The sequence below is a fragment of the Rhipicephalus sanguineus genome, chromosome 7 (genome assembly GCF_013339695.2).
Source record: "Rhipicephalus sanguineus isolate Rsan-2018 chromosome 7, BIME_Rsan_1.4, whole genome shotgun sequence".
NCBI lineage: Eukaryota > Metazoa > Arthropoda > Arachnida > Ixodida > Ixodidae > Rhipicephalus > Rhipicephalus sanguineus.
Genome location: NC_051182.1, coordinates 15,142,144 through 15,150,165, shown reverse-complemented (window position 1 = coordinate 15,150,165; position 8,022 = coordinate 15,142,144). Strand labels below are relative to the sequence as shown.

Below are 8,022 nucleotides of genomic sequence, written 5' to 3'. Positions count from 1 at the left end.
AGTTAGGCCACGCAACTCGAAGGACCTCAAACCTGTGGTGGACTACTTGACTTCGTCACACTTGTGCCTTTTGGAGTCCGACAAGGAGGGCTCGTTCGTGGTGATACCAGAGGATTCGTATGTGGACAAGGCTCGTGCTGCGCTGCAAAAAAACTTTGTTGCCGCCCCGGACAAGTGCAGCAAGGTAAAAACCAGAGCCCTAGCACTTCTAGGGAACCTGAACCTCAGTGGTTTGCGTACTAAAGCAAAGAGTGCTAGGGGTTCGGCACTTGAACTCTTTTTCTCCGTGAAAACGCATAAGCCTGCCCTGCCCTTCCGCTCAATTGTTTCAGAACGGGGAACCTGGCAGTATGAAGTTGGGGGGTTTCTTCAGGAACACCTCTCGACTCTCAAGCTGGATGATCCGTACCTAGTACACAATTCTGAGGCAGTGGTGCAGTACCTGCAGGATAGTAACCCAGGAGGTTGCAAAGCATTTAGCATTGACGTTGAGGATTTGTTTTATGCTATTCCACAAGGAGAACTAATGGTAGCGGTAAAAGAGTGTATTACTGAGATTATGATGAGCAGAATTTTATTATGCAGTGCGGTATCTCTGTAGAATCATTTTAGAAGTGTTATCTATGTATCTCTCGTCTACGTACGCCTCCTGGCGCGGGCAGCAATTCATTCAGAAGTCGGGGGTTTGCATCGGCTCCAAGGTTGCGCCCGTGCTAAGCGACATCTTCCTGTCAAAAGTGGACCGGGCCATCAATGCCAGCCTGGGAAGGATTGCTGTTCGCGCCTTCCGCTATGTTGACGATTATCTGGTTTTTATTCATGATGCTCTGGGAGACCGTGTTGACGATGTTAAAAAGATTTTCATGGATTCGGGGATGGGCCTCAACTTCACTATAGAACTGCCCAGTGGCAATGAACTGCAGTTTCTAGATATCCGCTTGCTTTTTAAGGAGAACCATACATGCTGGCTTTTCGACCCCGGTCATTAAAACTGCCCTTAAGTTTTTCTTCGGCACACTCAAAGACTGTAAAAAAACGGAATCGTTCTCTCTAGCATTGGCTCTGCTCTTCGAAAGTCTTGTTGTCACGTGGTAAAAGACAGTGTAGAACACCAGGTTTCTAGATTGTCTACTGCTGGGTATCCGAACTATGTGATAACGGGGGCATGTGAAAAAATAATCAGGAGGATTAAGAGTAGCGATACTGCCTCGGAGCGTGTTAACGACCGCGAGCGCAAAAGATATGCTGTGATACCTTACCAGCATAAAGTTTCACACAATCTCAAGAACGTTGCGGAACGTTATGGTGTACAGTTGTGTTTTCCGCCCCCCAAAAAATGGCCCGTTTATGTGCGCGTGTAACGAGTAAAATTGACAAAACACCTAGCAATAGTCCATTTGTTTGTCACGTTGACCACAGGAATAAGTACGTTCCCTGTGCTTGTGGAGTAGTATATGAATTCCCTTTCACCTGTGGTCATGTCTATATCGGGCAAACGGGCCGGTGCATTAATATCCGGTTAAGAGAACATTCAAAGAATTATTCTTCTGATGTTTACTCCCACGTAGCTAAGCACTGCAGGGAATGTGAACAGGAGACGAAGAAGGCGTGCCACCCCCTTCTGGATAGGACCAAAGTCCTGTACCGTCACAAGGACCGCAATACACGGGAGCTCTACGAAGCTTATGCGATTAGAAAAACAAGGGCGTGTGTAAGCGATCCGTCGGTGCAGCTTGCTGACTGTGAAGTGCAGTATCTAGATTCTAGGTTTTGACATGATGATTGACGCGTTCACGTGACCAGTTTTTGCCGAATGAGCTCTTCCTTTTTTTAATCTTCAGTGTATATATGTCACCCTTCACTCAATAAAATTTCAGTTGTGAGTCTGCGCATGTGTTGTCCCCCCTTTTCTGTGTCCTTGTTCCTTTTAGCGCAGTATACCTTTGAAGAAGACGATAACATCTGCAATTTAGCGCCATATTTGGAGATGAGCGACAAAGCCATAATACTTTTTTAGCCAATAAGCGAGCCAGCCAAGCCAGCGTCGACATTGCCGACATCCTTATTTCGCTGGTTGTTTTGTGTAGGTGTTCTGTGGTTATGTCGGCAGATCGCGAACAGTGGGCCGCGATGTTGCATTTTTTTTACCGATCGTCCCTGTATGGGGAGGGTGGTTTGCAACTTACTACCGGAGGTACGATGGGAGCCGTGACAGACGATGACAGAGCGCCTTTACCGCCTGGGCCCCAGCAGCAGGCCGCCGCCGGAGTGGCGGCAGCTCGAGCTCGAGGCGCGGAATGACGGTGCAGTCAGGTAAGCTTGCGTTTCACTCGGGTGGTGTTGAAGTTTCAGCTATGCACATGCTTATTGCAGGAGAACAGGCGGATGGCTGTTCGATTTGGCGACGCACGTTTCGGTGGACGACGCCCGCATCCTTACAAGTATGCGCGTCGACCCCGTCTTGGGCTGCGGTGGCCCTTCGTTCCCAGGGCCCGCGGCGTCCAGAAGCGCTATAAGGAGCTGCACAGCATTGCAAGTATTAATAATACCCCTTCTGTTCCTTCTGTCTTTTTTGTTGCGGTGGCTGCTCCGCGTCTAGTTTATCTTAAGTAATGTGCCAACTAGCCCAACAGCCAGCTGAGTTATTTATAACGTCTCCGATGCGCGAAGTATCTTCCTGAACTGTCGTGATCATTAAGATGGTGCTATATGTTTTGCTGAGGATGCGTAAGGACTACTGTAAGTAAAAGTTACAATCATGTAAATATACATAAGCAGAAGCAATAAGAGTTAAGTTTCAGGACCTCACGTTACGCGCGATCAGTTGAATCTGAAAGATAAAGTCTAGGCGAATCTCAATCCACAGAAGTGATGCACCTCCGAAGGTGTTAACTGTGGAAGGTACTTCCACGTTGCTTACAACATACGGATAAGAAGTGCATAATGGCCACAATAAAGAAGAGGAATTGTAGTATTTCATGCAGTTGATGTTACATTGGACTGGCGACACTAAGAAGTGCACAAACTGCATTCAAAGAGATGTCTTTTATGCAGATGTGCTGGTTTCAAAACTGGCTGGTACAATATTAGAGGCAGCCTTTGTTGTTGTTGGCAGCAGTGAATGATAAGACAATGATGTAAGCAATGAGACAACTTGACTGCTTTTTATTATTGCAAGGATGATGAATTGACTCACAATGATGAATTAACAGAAGAAGATCAATTGACTCACAATACATTATGAAATATCATGTATTACTCTTGCATGTAAACTTTTATTGTCCACCAGAGAAACCAGGACAGAAAGTAGCTACACAGTGCTGTGCCCACGTTGCCCCTTTCGGTACTGGTTCGTTTTGTGCCTATAAGCGTTTACATAGATTACCAACCACAGCAAGCTTGTGCTCTTGCATGTACGAGTGGCTACTACATGAATAGAGCTTTTGTACACACCTGCCAGACTCGTACAGTCATCACATGGGTTCGCATTGTGAATAAAGTTCCGAAAACAATGCTCTGGAATGGCATTCAATGTTGCATGCACTGCTGCAAAATAACACAGGCTGTTTACAGAGTCACTATGGTCTCAACAAACTAGTCCTGCTATGATTTGCGGCAGAAAATGAGCATGCTTTTGCCTAACTGCTTGGTACAATTAGCATGCTCTCAATGAACGAACACAATGAAGCTTTTGTCAGAATACAATTCCTGCAAGAACACGAGTACAGGGGATAGGTATAGGATCGAACACAATGCAAGTGGCTACTTTGTCATGAGAAACAGCAAGAGCTTCTTGTGTTTCACGTTTCTGTGCACACCTCGCAGGAATGTACACCCATTACATCGAGTCGTGCCCAGCTGTGAACCACTACAGAGCGTGATCCTGCCTTTGCCTACCCGCCTGGTTCATGTCTACTGCAGCCGTATCGTCGCTATTGTTGCTGTAAAGGTCCGCATATTCTCATTCGAGTTCTTCAGTGCAAGGGATGTCGTCTGGCTCAGGCAGCTGCTCCCAAACACCGAGGCCGTGAAGCACGACACAAACTGCGATGATCTTCGACGTGATGAGTGGGCCATAGTACAGTGTTCTGTACCTCTGCAAGCACCGAAAGTGGGCCTTGAGGACTCCAGTGCACAGTTATACGACGCACCGCAGTGAAGAGTGGGTGCGGTGGAACCGGGCAGCAGAGGATTCTGCAGGATGTGCTCCAGGGATGGGGTTAAGCAGCCAAGGTTGAAGCGAGTATGCACTATCACCTGTGGAGGACAGTGTTCCAATTAGCATAACATGAATGTATACATGAATATGTACTATTCCTTTCTCACTTCTTTTAACTTATTCGAAGACATCGTGTCACTGATATGCACTGCGTTCCTTTTTTTTTTACAGCTAGACATATTCACTGAATTGCTTGTCTGGTTAGGTTACATAATTACGGCTTTTGAAATGCTCGAACGAAAAAATGGCTTTATCAACTCAATTCCTTCGTCAGGAGGAATGACAACGAAGCTACTGAACTGCAGCCCTTAACTTCTTTCATAGAGAAGAAGGGTCGAGTGACAGAAGGCGCATCTTCTTTGGTGGTAAGGGTGTTGTGCTTTCTTTTGATTGCATGGGACTGATGTGCGGCTGCAGGCGGTCAGCGCACTCAAGGCTTGGTTTCCCTTAGATTTCTTTTTTTGTGCTTAGGCCGTCAATGAAACGTGACAGCAGGTTTCTTTTGCAACCGCTTAGTTGTTTTTTAGTGCTTTTTATGAGCCATGACTGAAATACCTTTGAGTTGTCAGTTGACTTATTTTATTGCTATATAGCACATGGCTGTGCTTGCTTATTTGTATTTTTTATACAAGTTGTCCTTTCTACACATAATTGTATTTATGAATGTACAACATCTATGGCAGTTGTATTTGATGTATTCTTTTTTTTTAACATAGCCTCAGAGTGTAGCATTTTCTGTATCATCGCATGCTTACTATTTATTATTTCACCACTTTATAATAAAGGATCATACAATCTCTTCATGAAAGTTTATTTCATGCTTGACCTTTCTATTGCACTAGTAGTCTTTCCCATGACCATAGAAAGACAAGTTGCAATTATACACTGAGAGCAAGTCGGATTATTGTGTGCCGCCTCGGGTCTCAGTATGACTTGTTTTCTCAAATGTGTGCATGAGAGAATTTTCATTCAAGGGAACACGAGTGCCACTAAAGTAGATAGTGTTCGACCAAGGTAGCTGCCAGTAATAACATACGGGGCAGAAATTTGGACAAAGAGACTTGAGTAGTTAAGAACCATGCAGCGTGTAATAAAATTACCATGAATAATGTTTTTGCTACACTAAGACACCACACAAGCATTCTCACGCTTGCATACCAAGCAGCTATTCACCAACCTGGCCACTGCGTCCACTGCCCAGTCCTGGCTCACGGTGGATGCCTTCCCCATAAAGGCGTCGTGCACGGGCCCCGAGTGCGAGGGCAGTCATCGGCAGGGTTGGTCACATACCTGTAGAGTGTTGTTTCAATTGGAAGGAAGTCGGCAACAGCAATACAACCAGCTACATGCAGAACAACTGTAACTGTGTGGTCCAACGCACTTATTTCTCTCGAGTTGCTTTCGGAGCGCAGCTTCGACAGCTGTATCTTTCATTTCATATGTGGCAGTTACTGCAAGTCTGCATATCACTGTTTATGAAATTAGAGCGCAATCAGCACGTTTGATTTCCTTTCATGCATTATTTTTCTTAAAAGCTACCACGATCAAATATGAAGCTCGATGAACTTTTTATGGTGTCACGTCACCCCTGCCAAAACTAAATAGTGACGGAAACTTCGTTTACCGCGACTACTGCGTTCTTTTCTATCACTGCAGTTGGAGCCACGGCAAATGTCGTTAAAATACTGGAGAGTGGCGAAAAGCTGTCTTTCACGTTCCTCATTTGCATTCTACTAACAGCATGCGCGAGATTGAATAAAATGAAATTTGTTCTCACCACCATGACGCTGAGGGCGTAAAAGTTCTTGCGGCAAAAGTAAGCAGCCTTGTTGCCATCGTCCTTTTCATACGGCCCACTTATGCACACGAACGTGTCGTCGACCACCTCAACGCAGCCTTCAAATCTTGCATCTATGTGGAGAAAGCCTTCCTTTTGGCAGGGAGGGCGATCCACTCATTGCCGAGGCGCTCGACGATCGCTTCCATGACAGCATGAATCGTGAGACCCACACTGGACTAGCTCGTCGGCACGTCCTCGTTGTTCGAGATCGCGTCGTGGTAACTGCCGGTGGCGAACAAGCGAAGGGCGCAAAGCACTTGTGGCTCAACAAAAACAACAACAACGGTCGGGACTGTTCTCGTGTCCGTACGCCGCCTCTCCAGGTCCTGGCGAAGCTCCCCGCACAGCCATCGCACAGTGTCCTTCGTCAGCCGGCACCACAGTTGAAATAATTGATCGGTCATCACAAAAGCATCGCGGTACTCGCGATGCTTCCTGCAGCTCCAGCCACTACACAACAAAGGGCAGCGCCATTTTTCTTCGCTTATCTAGCGTTCTCTTGCGGCGAGAACCGCAAATTCGAACAAGCCAAATTAAACAATAACCGTTTATTTTAAGAAGCAAGCTTCATGTACAACACTTTATAATATTACTAACCGAAAACATGCTTGTAAAATAACTCACGGAGTGGCATCTACACATACGTATGTGAGGCTGCACATCGAACAAGCAACTCAATTTACAACAATATGGCGGCCAATTTTGGGCACTTCATCGTTCTCACATTTTAAGCTGCAAATTTGGCAGGATGCAACGTCACGCAACGTCAATTTGACGCTACAAAAAGTGAGATCCTGTGACGCAATGGGCGCCATCAGTGCAATGTCCAATCGTGTTGCAGACATGGCGGCTCTTCGTCAAGCGAGCAGTAGTTTCGATAAACCGCAAGTTGACCGTAGGCACAGCTGAGTACCATATTTCGGTTTCGTTCTTTCACCCAAACCTTTATTTCTACATGACAGAGTACGGCGAAGCGTTGCTTCGGAAAAAAATTTACTATTTTTTGGCACGTTACGTCATCGCGGATTCCTGTGTCGTAACGCCATTGCAGCGCCACAGTGCGAACGACTTCGCGTGACCAATCAAATCATCAACATGGCGGAATTTGACAACATGGCGGAATTTGACAATGTCCAGAATAGCACCCCAGGCTGCTCGATGCTGACACCTCCCCATCTAGCCACCATACTTTTGCTGTGCTGCTCCAGCTGTATAGGCACTTCTATGTGAAATAAAAGTGCACTAATTAGATCAACATGTTTGCTTAAGGCAGTGGTACATATGCAAAGTAGATTGCATCCAAACGAGAGCTTAGAAACGGTGAAGGAGGAAAAGGGAATGGCAGGAACGGCAGTTCTAGGATTGGCCAATGCAATGGCTCACTGTAGCCAGGCCAAGCTGAGTGATAAGTCAACATGGCCGCTCTCAGTACTAGAAGTAGAAGCGTGACTAGAAGCGTTGTACAGGTGTGCTGGGCCGGCGCTGAGGGGCGACAGTTCCTACGTGACAGCAAGGTTTCCCATACACTGGATCCTATGGGAACTACGCCGGTTCCGGCATAGTTCCCATAGGAACCAATGTAGAAGAGTCCAAGTACCCGACCGATCCTAGAGACGAGGCTGAAGAATTTGACAGTAAAAGGAAGGCGAAGCAAGAACCCGTGTCAGCAGCTACGGTCCTTGACCAGGCTCAACCGAAGAGGGTTCCCAAACACCTTGGCGCAAGGCCACGGCAGAGCCACCAGGTGAGAATCGGTATGTGTGAGAAGGGACAAGACGCTCGTGTTTTCAAAAGATGGAAGAGAAGCAGACCAGACGGAACGAGAATGGAAGAGTCGAGTTCAGGCAGGAAGAGGGGCCACTCTACTGCTGCGACGCGAAGAATTGACGGCCAGTGCGTCATGCATAAATCCCACTGCGTTAACGATAACATCATAGCTGTGAAATATGCTTGGACTGTCGCT

General features: G+C 46.6%; 1 long non-coding RNA gene across 1 annotated transcript; it reads right to left on the bottom strand.

Moving 5' to 3' along the window:
* Positions 1–3,144: 3,144 nt before the first annotated feature.
* LOC125759242 (uncharacterized) lies at positions 3,145–6,481 on the bottom strand. Its single transcript, XR_007416814.1, has 3 exons — positions 5,997–6,481; positions 5,397–5,509; positions 3,145–4,257 (listed from the first exon to the last, which is right to left on the bottom strand). It is a non-coding gene; the product is annotated as an uncharacterized LOC125759242 (long non-coding RNA).
* Positions 6,482–8,022: the final 1,541 nt, after the last annotated feature.